Consider the following 16,246-nt stretch of genomic DNA (forward strand, 5'->3'; position numbering starts at 1 on the left):
GTGGCAATTTTTACATATGTGTAGAAATCATGAAGGTGATTCAAGCATAATGTGCTCTGCAAGATAGATACCAGAAGAATGAAATGAGTACAGAAAAGACCTGTCAAAGAAAATGCTATGTAATTGAAGAATTAAAATTTTAATTTAAATACTGAACCAAATGGATTGAAAGTTGAGTTCACAGCAGTGTATACGTAAATGTACAGAAAAAAATATTTGAATGTTAGGGCTCTTTAAATCTACCAAAAAGCGATGTAGGAGGGAATAATTCCTGGTAGGTGGACCCAAGCAAGTTCAGATAGTGTTGTCTATCAGTACTCAACTCAGCACTGCTAACAACAATTAACTCTTGGAAAAAAAAAAAAAGCAGATGAGGGCTGTGGTGGATTTCTTGGCTCTTGATGTCTCATCTTTGCTATATTTTGTAAATAAATTTCTATATTTACAAGCTCTTCACAAACTCAATAAATAATTTTTTCTTACTACCGCCCCACATCTGACTTTCCTTTCTTTGTATGCCTTTTCCATCTTTGATTGCCTTGTCCCTCTTGCTCAGCACTGCGCTGTGGGATGGGAAAGAAAAATTGTAGGTAAAGGGGAGATGACTGCACCCACTTTGTATCTCAGATTACTCAATATCTCTCAGAGCACTTCAAGGAGAGTCTCCAGCCCTTGCCTTTATTTGCCACATAGAAGAATGCACTTTGTGCACCCGAGCTCTTTCTACCCAAATCTTGTCCTTCCATACTCTGCGGTGCCTCGACAAAAGACTGAGACGTACAGCCAAAAGCAAAGCAGTATAGCTGGTCTGGAGTGATGCTTCAGAGACTTTTTCAACTTTTAGACAAAACTAAAGCTTTCCTTGGCAGCAACTATCCATTTAAAGTAATTTGAATATTCTTGTATGTGCTGCAATTTCTGTGATTGCTTATAGCTTAACAGGAATACAGTGCCTGGCCAAAATGGTTCCTACGTGGCTAAGGGGAAAACTGGCATCTTATGAATATTAAACTGAGTGCTTTTCTTTTGCCTGTATTATATATTACTGGTATGTGAAACATCTGTTTGAATGTAGAGCTACAGTTGTCATTGTTTTCTACATTTCACCAGCATATAAGGTGTGCTTTTTTAATAGTTAAATGATTCTGTTCTCCTAATAGATACGTCGATAACACTGTGCTTTTGCTCCTTTATCTGACATAAAGCTGAATCTGGTAACCTCACTTACTGCATAATTATGTTGTCATTGGGAATACTCACACATGTAAAATGAGAAGAACTTGGCCCTTTGGTCATATTTTTGTAATAAAAGATAAAATGAGATTTTAGGAAACTGCAACTTATGACCGTGATATTTATGAGGCTGTCAGGATTGCACTGTAAGAATTCATATTATTTAATTCTTCACTCTGACACTAAAGCATCATTTCATCTATATGCAAATAAGAGCATACTCTACTGCTGTTTCTTCACTGAAGAAGCCGTTTGAATTATTCACATTTTATTAATAAAACTTCATAAATAAGTATTTTTTTTCTACTCAATTGGTAGTGGCCAGGGAGAGAATCTATTTATCAGATTTTGTTATTATGAGCTTCATAACAAAATATGAAGATTTATGGAGTACATAATTAGATATTATATTATTGTAATTGTAGCATTGGGTTATACAGATGAAATACACTTTTCTTTGTATGTTTCTTCTTGGTAGAGGCACTTTGTGGGAAATGGACTAAACCCAGTCCCCATCACTGTGTTCCAAGCACTGCGTATGAAAGGAACAAAGCAATTTAATACCTGTGTGTTATCATACATGCTGAAATAATTTTGAGTAATGAGGATATGGCTAAGAAAGACTAATGTGGTGAAAACATTCTCTTCTGTGCAGAGGTGCTGGTGTGCAGACCTAGCATAGCTGCGTGTATGATGTTACAATGCAGAGCCTGAAGCTCTCTGGTCTTTAAACCATCAGCATTTAATTTTCCCTTCAGCTACAGATCGTGGTTAAAATACTCCAGAGGTGAACTCAAATCCACCAGAGCTGTGAATGAGGCTTGGCTGCCTGTGGGACTGAGCCCTGGCACTGAAACCTGGCCTCCTGATATGTTTATGTAGAGCAGAGATGCCCTGATGCTCTTAGTCAAGATATCAGCCTCTTCAAGTGTACATTAGGGGGACTTTAGGAACTCAGGTGTTTTCTTCAGCAATATCAGGCTAGAGAGACCAAGTGAAATTTGTGTAAATTGCTTTGTTAGAGTTGGGTATCTATACTGCACTTTAAATAGGCACTTTCTGAAATACTGGCACTGAATTCTCCTTGAAGTTTTGCAGTATGAGACACAGAGAACAATGCAGACATGAGGTGTTCAATTCTATTACACAACAGTACCTAAATGCAATACCTGCTGAGTATTACCATTCAGCCCTTAGAGTTTTGTTTCATTTTATCACTATATGCTGTAATCCAAGCAGCATTTTAGTCTCCTGTACATTTGAAATCTGCCATAGCAAAACTAATGCAAATTAGAAGTAGTCCAGTAAATCTAAGCTGCTTAAGTTTGTGTCAAGAGCTGAAGATATTTTGTGGGAAAAATTGTATTCTGTCATTGTCAATTAGATATACATTGAATTTTGTGTTTCTGTAGAAACAAGACCATGGAGCACATCTTGTAGAAGCCTCTCAACATCTGAGAGTTATCAAGACTATTAACCTGTAAACATATACATTACTGTTCTTAAAATAATTTATTTTGCATTTGAAATAAGAATTTGTGAGCTGCACTGAACATAATCCAACCAAGCAATTCAGTGGGCAGTTAACTTTAAGCATATGTAACCATCCTGAAGGCACTGAATTGGGTTGTGTGTGCTTGGTAGGCATGTGTGTTTAGAAGAGCAGCAATGAATGTTCCTTAGTAATTATTTTCCTCCGAAGGATACAGTATTGGCTGACAGAGTCAGTGAGATAACAGGTGTTCTGAAAATGTTTACCTGCATGTAGCTGTTATGGACATACCTAATGCTAGTCAGAGCAAAATGTAATCATACATCAATTCTGATCCATTCTGCACATGATCTTCTTAGGAAGTTCAAGAAACATCTTTTATGCTAGCTCATTGTAGCAGAAGTGCAAGTCACAGCCTGAAACAGTGATTGAGTACCTGTGGGAGAAGCAGGGTCAATCCAGGTGAGCTCAGGTGCATTCAATGCCTCTGAGTGACCAGAAGGATTGAAGCCAGGATCCAGCCCTTCCCAGAGCTCATTTAAGGGTTGGCAGTGGAGACAAGGGTGTATCACTGGAGATCTCTGCATACCTGAAGCCTTCTGCAGGTAAGCAGCTTCTTTCCTTTGTTTCTGTGACTACAGCTGTTGCATTTGAGCAAGTCCTCACTTGCTAAAACCTAGGACCTTGCTGCTCTGCTCTCACTGCACTTCCCATTGCATTACACGTGTATGACCACAGGCTTTATTGCTATCTGTTTTGATAATATTGAATAAGCTCTGAAAGTAGTAAATCTAAAGTACTCACTGTGTTATTTTTTGAAGAATGAATAATTGTAGTATGGTAGCTTTCATTTCTGGAGTTTGTTTTTATTTTGAAAACAATACAGTTAGCTTTTTTCCAGGAGATTCTTTAATTCTCTTCATGTTGAATACTAGCTAAAGTATTAAGACAGAAGAATGCCATTATTCCTCCAACAATATGTGTTTGCTGCCTGTTCATGATATTATTTACAATAAGCAGAATCAAACCACGGGATAGTGTAAGTATAAACATTTGTTTTGCTGGGTTGTCTATGACAGCTTTGTAGCCAAGGATAGCAACTTCTGAGGTTTACAAACATTTGATAAGCCAAAAAAATTCTCTTTTAAAACAGACACAAATTCTAATTCCTAAGAAGCTTTATTTGCAAAAAAAGGAAAGGAAAAAAAAATCTTGAGGTGCAAAAATCTTGTGCACCCATCTTTGGGTTTGATCGTTGGGAAAAAAATATCTTGTAAATCATCTAGAAAGTAGAATTGTAGACTATTGTGGTATTCTAATAAGGCTGGCAGCAGAAGTTGAGGCCAACTCAGAAAATGTGCCTGTGGTATTCAGTTACATTTCATCTACTGAAAGTGTAAATGCAGAATGTTACAGCATGAGTGTTCTGCACATTAAATCATCTTGTAGGCTGGAGTGTAAGGGGTAAGCTGTACTGATCCAAACATCTAGAGACAGTTCCTTTTTTTCTCTCCTGATAGGGGATAGATGCTAATTTGCATTACTGAGATTGATGGGAATCCTACTCCTACCTCTCCAAAGGGAGGAAAGTCAGGGACATTGTTAGGGTGATTTTATTATTGTCTTCTCCTCACTGTGAAGCTGTTTTGAAGTGGTAAAGATATTCAGACTTGCTAGGGTCCAGAAAGCACTGCTGGGCCCTGTTTAGTCCTAGCTTGGTACCCAGGACTCTGCTTAGGCTGCTGCTCTGAACTAGACAGGACTCGGGTCCTGACATCCTGGCACAACCTTGGGCTGTCACAACCCAGGGAGGTGCCAGGTGAGGGCTGGGGCTGTCTTGGCTCCCCAGGATTCTCCCTGCCCTGCTCCCAGCTGTGGTGGTGGGATGTGTCCTGCCCAACCCCAGCATCCCTCCTTACTGCCACCAGTGGAGCTGCTGGCTTTCTGTGTGCCCTGACACAGATGTAATAATGGCTGAATTTTATTGAGGAAGAAGTACAGTGACTGCCATTTCGCTTCTCCAGTACCTCTCTTTTACAGGTAATGTATACGAGAGGCTCTCTGTGAAAGCATTCTTTATAGGTAGCTCTTGGTGTCTGTTTTTCTAGCCTGGCATCTGTGTGTAGCTGTATGTATTCATGGTTCACATTCCCAGGTCCTTTTGCCAAAAGACAAATATAGAAATTTACATTGGGTACCTCAAGCCCTAGTCTAGGCAACTAAATAACATGATTGTAAGATCTCCCAATGCAGCAGTAAATCAGAACAACTATCAGTGCTGATTGTCATATACTTAATTCTTCTGTCATTACTTTGTTTTCTCCTTGGGGTAACAATGCTAAAATCTAAGAAAAGCAGTTAATTTCTTGCAATGTGTTCATACTTGATGTAGTTGTACCTTTAAGTCTCCAGTACTACTGCAATGCATGGCTGCAGAGGTGATAGTTACTGAACTTAGATACATAGATATGGGTAGCTTACTGTGGGCTTTTTTTTTCTTCTTTGTTTTTTTTTTGCTTTCATTAAAAGGAGAGGATAACATGTCTTGGAAAAGCATTATTTAAAGTGTGCACTGGTACACTGCTGAGCTTATACTATATTAAATTTCAAGGATGAGTTCTCTCGTGAGAATTCAGCAACTTGACTGATCCATTCATTTTTCAAGAAAATTGTCTGATATTGTTCTTTTTTTTTTCTTTTACTCTCAGCTACAAGTAATCACAGCAATGAAATTGTTTTTGTTTTTATGTGGAAAGCTGTAACAACCAACTTAGCTAATTAAATGAAAAGGTGATAACTTCTCCAGGCTGGCACAGGAAAACATTGAAGTTTATTGTGGCTTCTGTCCTGTGAAATGTTTGTGTTAAAATGCTGCAGAAGTCCTTTTTTCAGGCTCCAGCACATGGCCAGCAATGCAATGATGTGAGAATCCTGTTTGGTTTCTTCTGCCACCTCCTTGTTCCCATCCCAAACATACAGAAGTGTCAAAATAGGCAGCCTGTGATTAGAAAATAAGTCCAAATCCTCAGAAACTTTCAGCTCTGTTGTTATTTCAGTGGAGAAACTTGCAAGATGAGGAACAGCTTGGGATTTCTGACAGGCAGCTCAACATTTCCACTATCTGCTCAGGGTGTCAGGCTTCCTCATGGTGACCAGCAATCAGGTGCACACCTCAGTTCAGTACCACACAGAGCTGTCCTTTGCCACTCTTCTAAGAGCACACGTGCTACAAGTACACAGTGCACGTGCACTTGTGAGCTGGAGCATGTGAAACAGCTCTTTCTGTTTCTCCGTGTGGTGAGTCCCTGTGTGATAAAGTGGCAGACAAGTGGTCTCCAGACACATCAGGGACAGTACAAGCAGAAAAGATGGCTGTATCTGGAATAGGTGGGACAGCCATTTAAAAACAAACTTTTTGAACCCTCAAATGCTGTAAGTCTCTAATGCTCCACTAAGCAGCAGAAGCTTATCTGGAAAACATTATTGTTGTCATGTTGTCTGTAACTGGTTGCTTGCTTTGTTTATGTTTTTGAGGGGCAGGATGTAGTACATTAGTTTTTGTTGTTGTTTTTTTTTTTTTTCCAAAAGTACTCCTACATTTCCTCAAGTCAAAACCCAATTTTCAGACTTTGTGTCTTTCCTTCATGTCCTCTGTGAGGAAATATTTTAATACTGCAATTTGGTGTAGCTGTGTTCCAGATAGAATGTGTGCAAGCCAAACACTTTGCTTTCTGGGCAGAATTTGGATGACTGCATTTCAGTTATTTTGTTCTTCAGTCTGCAGTATGCAAACCACAGGACCATATGGCATAGCTACAGAAACGTGTGAGCTCGTTATGCAACTGCTTCCTATTATAGCTACAAAACATGGAGGTGATGAGTTAAATGGATCAAAAATAATGTTGCTTTTTGAGAAGGCAGCAAAGCCCAAGCACTTACCTCTGGGAAATGAAATACTGCTATCCAACAGACGTTCCCAAAACATGTAATGTTAAGATAACTGAAATAAATTCATGAGCATTCTGGTTTCAGCAGAGATAGAGTCAATTTTCTTCCTAGTAGCTGGCACAGTGCTGTGCTTTGGCTTTGAGATGACAATAATGTTGGTAATACCACAGTGTTAGTTATTGCTGAGCACTGCTCGTACCCAGTCAAGGACTTCTCTGCTTCTGACACTGCCCTGCCAGTAAGCTCACTGCCGTGGCAGAAACTGATCCGGTGGCCTCAGCCTACTGAAGGAGTGCCTGTCCATATGGCAGTGGCAGGGGTGGCTGCTGCTGCTGCTTGGGGCCTGTTTGGACGTGGCTTGGCTGGAGGTCAGCAATTGCCTTGTGCATCAATTACTAACGCATCACTTACTCATTTGTTTTTGTGTTGTTTTTTCCCCTTTTGTGTGCTGTGGTTTGGTGGTTTTTTCAATGGTTGGTTGTGTTGTTTTTATATTTATTGTTGAAGTGCCCTTACCTCAGCTGATAAGTTCTCCTCCTTTTCCCCTTTTCCATTCTCTCGGCCATCCCATGGCACTGTGGTGTGTAACTACCAGCCAGGTTAAACCACAAAAATGAGTACTTCAGTTCTTTTGTCTACCAAAAAAATGGAGTTCCTGAAAGGAAGCATATCATGATGATCATATGTTGTACATCAGAATTGTCAGCTATGTGGCTACCCACACATGCTCCATACAAGTAAGGTGTTGAGATGTCACTGGTTTTGTACAAATTTGGTAATAAACTGTCACTTGTGTGCGTTCCTCAAGTGTTGCTCGCTTTCATACTGATCATTGGTTTTTACTGTCCCTCTGCTAAATGGAATTTTTAGCAAAATAAAAGGAGTCATTTAGAAATGGGTATTATCCTACAGGCTTCATAAGAAATTGGAAATGAGTAGGATTAGATGGAAGGATCAAAAATAAATTTTTTTGGATGGAAGGATTTAAAATTTTTTTAGACATCAAAAACAGCTTGCTGCAGTTTCTTAAAGAATGTCAGTAAAATTAACAAAGGACAGAATGGAAAATAGTGCTAATCAGGGAAAAATTGCTAGAAGATTATGGTGTTAATTTGGTAGTTGCTGAGGAAAACTGTGAAGGCTTCATGTTTGTCCTAGTTACAAGAATCTTGAGGCTGTTGCGGAAACCCACGACTTAGCAAGCTGTCTTATGAGTAAAGCAAAGAAATAAGGCAACTGCAATGCTCCACTTCCCTATGAACACTGTCTTTCATGCCAGAAGAAAGGCTGAGAGGTTATTCCATCACAATCCCTACTACATTCAATCTTCTTGTAGCCACAGGCTTTGTGTCCTAAACAGTTCCTCTTGGCTTTGAAAACCCAATTTCCTTTTGCTTTTACCAAAAATATACCCCTCAGTCACAGTTAAGGATACTCTGTGTTGTGAGTGGTTTGTTTATCCCAGGGCACTTTTGCATGGTACTGGCCAGTGGGAACTTATTCCCTGCTAACCTTATTTGTATATATGCAATGCAAAGCAGTACATACTGTGTGTGTGACACAGCCTTACTTGATAGTGTTTGGTGCCCACGGAACTCTGATGAAAATTTCTTCCCAAGGAAAGGTGGAATGGAAAGTCAAACCCTTTAGATAAAAGGGGAGTCTGGAGAAAATCCATGGAGGAAAGGAAAGAAACTTTGAATAGATCCTGAAATCAATGAAGAGCCTGTGGGGATAGCTGAGGATTTAAAAACAAAAACAAACAAACAAGTCTATTTTTACCTTAAAATTTGTCTTCAACTGATTTATTTCAAAGTGTCTACTGTGTGCTTATAATGGGGAAACAATGAAGTCAAAATACAAACATCTCACATTAGGAATGCAAATAGATCTCATGATAGCTTCAATAGATTTCTTAATGGGAGATTACAATGAGGATGAAACTGGTAGAAAAACAGATGGACAAAGCAATGAAAGTAGTAATACACAGGAAAAGGAAGCTATCTGGGATCAAGGATGAAGTCCGCATTGCAGACAAGGGGGGGGCGGCAACTATTAGGTCAGAATAAAACAGAACAGAAGAAGAGAACAAGCAGTGCATGTATAATATATGTGATAGAACCCAATTCTGCCCTACCTTACACTGGTGCAACTTCTTTGGCTGAATCCTTTTAGCACTATGTCACTTTCAATATGATCTAACAACATGCATGCAAGCTTGCTTCCCCTTGTTTTTTTTTTTTCTTTAATCAGTGCACAGAGCTAAGTTTTCATTGTCGTAAACTGTTTCTAGGCAATTGTAATTTCACTTTTCCACTGTTGTTACTTCTGTGATCCTTTAGATACTGCAGATTTCTTCTGTGCACCTTCCATGAGCAAACGTTTCTCTGTTTCAAGTCTGTGTTCTGCTCCAGCGAAATTAAATTGTTTAAGTTAAAGGTCATTTGGGGAAAACAAGACTCTTGCTTGATTAGTGTACTGTTTTATGCATTTTTAAAATCTATGAATTCTAGGTACATTCCACCTATTGATCCTCATTTTAAAATATTTAGGTGTTGGGTTTTATTTTGTTTTGCTTTTTTTGCATTGTCAGTATTCCTGTTTTCCATATTTTGGCATCAGTGGTGCGAAAAGGACCAAAGAGGAAAATCCGCTCCCAGAACAAATAAGCAGAAAAACAGACTTGGCTTGAAACCTTTCCTTATTGCATCTTTTATACTTCCAGCACTTACATTATTTTTAAAGTTCTAACCCCCAGGGAACTTTGCCTCTAACCTCTGGAATTTTAAAAATAAAAACCAACCTTTAAAACCTGTCAACTCCTCTTCTTTCCCCAAAACTCCAGGCTTCTGCTCCTCTTGTTACACGTTTATTTCATATTACTTTAGTGTTATAGGCAATGTTGTATTTACTGCTCGTATGCTCACCATAACAGAAGTAGTGTTAAACCCTCTGTTCACTGATTAATGAAAAGTACCAACAGCATACTTGTTGTTTTCCATTTGTCTACTGCGCTTCCAGTTCTGAAGAGCTACCCATGCAAGAACAAAGAGTTGCAGCTCCTAAGAAAACTGTTTCATAGCCCTACACAGAGGAACAAAGAAATACATACAAAGAAAGCTGTGCCGTACGCCACTCCAGCAGGCCTGGCTGAGGTGTGCTGAATCCCAGCAGGCTGAGAAGCGCTTGTGGAGCCCCCAGCAGACAGCAGCACTGGGGCCCCGAGACCAAAGCAGCCCATCAAAGATAGGGATTTCATACTGAAAGGAAAGTAATACATATATCACTTAAGGCATCTAGCTTGAAATATTAAAAAGGAGGACAGAACTATGGAAAGAGGAGTTCTTTTAGAAGATTGCCTGTGGACTGTATTTTAATGTTCTGAAGCTGCTCCCTGCAGCTATTTTATACAATACCCAGTTTTCTCGAGTTTCAGAAGTACTAATGATTCAATGGATGCAGAATCACAGAAAGCTCCTGAACTCAGCTTATGCTTCCCTCTACTGCCTTGAAGTCCTATTTCCAGCCAGTGTTTTAGAACTAGACAGCTTAGCAAGAGGGTAAAAATCCCTTAGCAATATTAACTGTTAACTTCTTTGAAAGGAGTTCATTTTAAGCCAGAGAAATTGGCTGTGTGTGATGGAAATATTGTTTTTTTTTCTAAGAACTGCTAGATTATTAACCTAAAAGCTTGCTTTATTGCAACGATCATAGTAATGAAATGCAGTACCTCCTTTGGTGTTTAGTATCAGGTTTTTTTTCTCTATTCTCCAATATTTCTACAGATATTTCATGTGGGTTTTGATGTTTAAAACAGCACTCATTTGAAATGTCATGAATACACAACAGAAATTTGGTATGTAGCAAGCCCCACTCCCCAGTTTAATGGGGGATAATGCTTTTTTAATCCTTTTCAAACACATGGCCAACAGTTTTTTCTATAATATCAAAATATGATATAAAAATACCATTTCATGCAAATTTCAACTACCTGTGGCTTCAGGAATAGATGCTACGTACTCTATAGCTGTGGAAATCATTGTGGTAAAAAGATGGCTTGTTTTTAAGACTGGAATGTATAAATATGTAATATATAACTGCCAGGATTTCCACTATGAGACTGAAACTAAGAAAATTGTAGATGTTGCAAAAATATAACTGAAATCAAGAAAAGAATGCTGCACCTTCAAAGTCTCATTTGAATACTTTTTTTTTTTCTACAAGGTTCTCATGAGTGAATTAGAAACCACTGAAATGCTTTTGAAGCAAAGCCATGATCTGTTGAAATTTCACCATAATCAGAATGTTCAGCTTCTTTGCCCAAGGTTTTGATGACATGAAAGTCATGAAACAACTGAAGTATTTTAAAAGCAAAACAGTCTGAGGTATCTGAGTTTTACCAGGAGGAGAACTCTCTTTTCTGACCAACTCTAAGTGGAAACATGCTTCTTATTGCTCCCTTCCTCTGTTTTAATGCGAGTCATGGTTTTGCTGACCTTAGTATTTCAGTAGCTCTTACTTACCTGTCCTCTTTGTCTGGATGCCTGCTCCAGGACTCTCTCAGCCACTCTCAGAGCCCTTCCCTCTGGTCTTCCTTTTTTCCCTTTCTTCTAATGAGTAAATCTCTTTCACTGATCTGATGTCCACTGTTTTATTGCACAGTTGTTACTGTTACACTATTACTGATAGATCTTGCCTCCATCACAATAATTGCCTTGTCTCTCTTTACCTTCCTATGGCATTCCTGAAAGCAGTAGCTAGACGAGAGCAGCAGAGCTGTCAGATGCAGTTTGCTGATAGGCAACACCATAAATAAGTGCTTTAAAATTTTATCAGCACCAGCCTTATGCCTTAACACTTTAGTGCAATTCTTTCTCACACTCAATTTTTTTTAATGACTGTTATTTCTAATGGCTAATGTAGGTTTATGTAAGTTCAGTCTTAAGTTCCTGAAGGTCTATATTGTATGCCTTATGTGCTGGTGATTAAGATTCTTCCCTGTGGTATGTAGTAGCTGGGAGGAATAGCTTAACACTGTGTTGTATTTATTTTTATTTTATTTTTTTAGAGGAGATTTATCCTAATGCTTTGTTCTCCCTGGTACTCCTGCTGTTGCCACTTCTACTGCCTGAGGAAATATTTCTGTCTCAAATCCCCCCACTTCCAAAGTCAATGTACAGACCATGAATACAGTCCAAAGGTCATGCTTTGGAGAAAACAAGAAAGAGTGGAGAGAAAAGGAAAAGTTGTTCTTAAAAGGTGGTGACTTGATGAAATTTTCTGAGTTTTTACACACAGGGGCTCTTGTTGGAGATTAACATGGCCTCCTTGGTCTTACAACTCTGGCTCTGCAAAAGCCAAGAGAAAAACAAGATAAAACAAGGTGACACTGACAGATGATAGATTTTCTTTTTATATATATGTTGGCAGTGCTACAACAGCAGTTTACTTGATCTTACTAATTTTTGTAAGTTAGTATGAGTTCCAAAAGCATTTTGTTAAGGTAGTTCTTAATTTTCCATTTCTTTCATCATACTTTAAACAGTTTTTAAAGTTACATAGAACCTGCTCCTGAAATTTAGAGTTATTAGAATGTGATCAAATTTTCCACTCTTAAATATTGATTTGACCCTTTGTTTCTCCTTGCGAATGTGAACCAAATGTCACTAGACCTACTTTGCTTAATTACAGTGGGTATCTGGTTGGGCTCTTTTGCATGAATTAAATATTTGGACAAGTGAGCACAAGACTGTATTCTCTCATAGCCTAGGGGAATGCTGTGGCTTGGCTGGAGGAGCCTCCCAATCCTCAGGTGACTTTCCTCATGCTTCCACATACACACTCTTCCTACATAAGGTTTAATTATTCCATACCATTTTGGGCAGTTTTACCACAGAGAGATGAAGCAAACCTGGACCACAAAACCTAGTAACTGAGTGCCTAAGAATTCTCACTTAAAGTGGGAGATGTGTGCTTAAATTGCTTTACACAAAAGGAAGAATTCTTCAGTGAGTGCTGTGGTAACAATGTTGTCTGGAAAAAATGGGAATGGAGAAGACGACTATGCTTTGTAGGAACTTGTTTGTTTCTTTAAGTTCCCAAATCTTCCCCAGAATCGAAAGCTAAGGCTTTCAATTTTCAATAGACTATTCCAATAGAAAACATATAAAACACCTTCAGAAGAAGGCTGACAAAGCTGTCAGTGTGGAGTGTTATGACATCCTCTGTTCTTCCATAATTACAGTCTTCAATCCACTGACCATTTCATCTTTATTTAAACATGTCCCCTTCTTTGTATCTTAAAAAAAAAAAAATAATAACAATAGTAAATTTATATAGCTTGAATTAAGAAGTGTCAGGACTGATTAGTGACTATCTGGACTAAATATGCACATTGCAAAGTTTTCTTCATGGTTTTATATAAGAAGATGTTTTAAAAACTTTATCAATGTCAATGTGTCAGCCTGCATTTCTCTGTGAAATCTTGAAACTGCTCTTTCATCTATGTTGTAAACACATCAACAAGTATGTAGAATGTCTTGACTTTGAAATGCTGTCACCTACTTTCTGTATCGTTGTCAGTAGTCAGCTTGTTATAAAAGTGTTTCATTTCTAGCTCTGTTTCTTTTGGTAGTGTGTCGGCATACTGCATTTTTCAACAGTGTTCTTTGCTGCCTCTTCCATTTTTATCAATAAATGTAGTTTGACAGAAGTTCTCCTCCTTTGCAACATGTTGCTATCTCTGACTCTCCACTGTCACCAAAGCTGTTGTGTTACTTTGAGGCTAAGCTGAGTGCATGTAAACCATCTTCAACATTTTGTGCCAAAGTACACAGGGAATTTGAACTCAAAGGTTTCTGTGATGGTGAGAAATCCCTAAGCTTCAGTCACTGCCTTTACTTTTCAGTTGGAACTTTCCCAGAACATGTTCAGTTTGATGCAATACCTGTTTCTGACGTCTTGCAATATGGAGTCTGCACTTTGCTTGGAATAAACACATCTGGTGATGGACAGTTTCTTAAATGTGAGTGTATTCAGGCTTTTAATTCTGCTGCTTCTCATATAACCTTATTTTTTTCAGAAGATAATATGTCAAAACGGGTGAAATTGCCTCAAGTCCCATAGCTTAAAGCTGAATTACCTGAACAGCTCACTGCATATGAATGTAAGACACTATTTTCAAATTTTGAACTACACTTATTTCAAGAAGATTTTCTAACCAAATATACATCACTGAAATTTAAATAGATACACATTTGGTTAAACTGGGAAAAATATCCTGTTCAAATGATTTCAAGACTCGTGCAATAGATATGTAGAAGAAAGTCAGTGCGACCAATAGCTATGATATAATAGATGCTTTAATATTAGATACTTACACCATTCTTGTGTGCACTAGAATGTCAACCTCTTTTTGCATTTACAGCAGTATGGCTTCCTTGCACCTTTCAAAGGCCCACATTGTGACAGTTCATGCATGAACTCTTTCTCACTCTATCAGTATAGATTACATTCTTGATAACTAACATATCATAAAGAACTATCTTCTAGTTGCAGTTTGTTTCAAAACCAGGCTGACATGGAACAGAGATCAAACAAAATCTGTATACACGGACCTAGTTTGAAAAAGCTAAGGATCTGTAGTGCGTTCTGATGACATACTCTGCAGAAACTTAATTGGCACATTGTTGCTGTCTAACTTAAAATGCACTGCACAGCTACAGCACAGAAGATTATTAGAAATAACTGAGTAAGCAGACTGTCACCTCAGGAAAGATGGTAAGAACTATCAGAATTATCTTGAATACATATGTGTCTTTGACCTGACTACGTCAAGCTGTTAATCATACAGGCTGAATGCATTTCACCTTACACATGCATCATGTTGATTCTTTAAACACAGTCTGTGTGTTTCAAGAACTTAATCAAATCGAGCTTACTAAGGGAATGGGATCAAGGAAGGAAAGGAGAGAGTAGAAACAGCTTCTCTAGGAATCTTTGTATTTGTGTTTATTTTCAGAAGGCAATGGAGTGTGGATGAATATCTTGAAGAGGTCAGTACCTACTTGCTGTCTTTTTGGTGTGTTTTTTTTTTTTTTTTTTCCCTAGAGAAAATGGAATGGACACAGAATGACAAACATAATTTTTTTTCAAGAGAAGGAATCAGACATACAGATGACTAAGTGGCCAGAATGTCACACCAAGGATGGAGGTCTCCTTACCTCTGGTCTATTCCAGATGCCATTATATGTCAAATAAAAAAAAAAAAAAATCTCATTAAACAGAAACTCATGTGATAAATAAAAATGCCATGTGAAAAACAACATATGTATTCATTTTTTATTAGACTCATATTTTCAAAACTGTTCCTTTAACACTGACAAATGTCTCAGTGATGTTAAAATGTTTGTATGAGCAACTTTTCCAAGGTAAGATCTTATTTCCCTTATTTTCCTGCATATCCTGACTGACTTTGTGGGCGACTTCTTTCCATAGTTCTTGGGCTGGGTTTTTTTTGCCAGTTTAATTAGCAGCTGCAAGTTAGCAAGCTTTTGGTTATAATCTGAACTCACAGTTAACTGTTCTGCAGGTGGTGTTTGGGAATAGGTGTAGAACTAAAGACTTGGAAGACTGGATGTAATTTTCAAAATTCTCCTTTACCTGGTGATTTGGATTGATCTTTGAAGATTGCTCTGTTTGTTTTCATAATTGAAGCTGAAAATCCATAAACAGTTCACACTACTTCAAAACATGAGCAAAATAGGCTATTTCGCAGGGAACCAATTTGATAAAATTATGAATAGGTTCACACTGCAAAAATCAAATATGACTTAAGTTTTGTGCAGGAACGGGGATCTTACTGTAGAACTTAAGAGTATTCATGATGTTATTTTTGTTAAAAGTGCTTCTGTTTTTTACAAATGATAAAATTATTCCAGAAGGAGAATCTGTACATTTTATAATACATTAGAGAAAAAGAAGAAACATACGGATGTATTACTTTTCAGGATCTTCTGAATCATTCTTCCCAATGGAATACCATAGTCTCCAGTGCAAAACAAGAAATGCTGACAGGATTTTGTGACAGTGAACAAACCATCAGAGAATTCAGCATCCAGATGTTACATAGATCAATATATCATTGATCCACAACAATTTAGAGCAAAAAGCTAATAAATTGAGGGGTTTTTATACTTTTTGCTTCTATTAAGCTCTGACTGCAACAAATTTTTGTAGTCTCCGTCCTCATATTTAAAAAAAAAATAAAAAGATAGCAGATTGTTGGAAATGACAAGATGAAAATAGCAGTTGTTTTCCAAAACAGTTGCAGATACAACTTTCAGCTTTATTTGCTATTTATTAAAAATCTGAATCCACCTGGACTTTATCAATGGGAGATTCCACATATGTTAAGGGAAGCAGCAATGACTTGCCTCCTAGCGAGTGCACACTGATGAAACATGCTCCCACAGCACTGATCTCATTTTATTTCCTCTGTCTGTACCTCGTGTTATCAACTGAGCCAACAGATTAAACATACAAAAACTACAGAGTATCAGCTCTGTGAACCAT

At 38.0% G+C, this 16,246-nt stretch overlaps 1 long non-coding RNA gene across 1 annotated transcript; it reads left to right on the forward strand.

Annotated features, from left to right (window-relative positions):
• Positions 1 to 13,751: 13,751 nt before the first annotated feature.
• LOC122180988 lies at positions 13,752 to 15,913 on the forward strand. Its single transcript, XR_006179287.1, has 3 exons — positions 13,752 to 13,838; positions 14,694 to 14,727; positions 15,682 to 15,913. It is a non-coding gene; the product is annotated as an uncharacterized LOC122180988 (long non-coding RNA).
• Positions 15,914 to 16,246: the final 333 nt, after the last annotated feature.

Source organism: Lagopus leucura, unplaced genomic scaffold (assembly GCF_019238085.1).
Source record: "Lagopus leucura isolate 7727_CA_CO unplaced genomic scaffold, USGS_WTPT01 Super-Scaffold_100009, whole genome shotgun sequence".
NCBI lineage: Eukaryota > Metazoa > Chordata > Aves > Galliformes > Phasianidae > Lagopus > Lagopus leucura.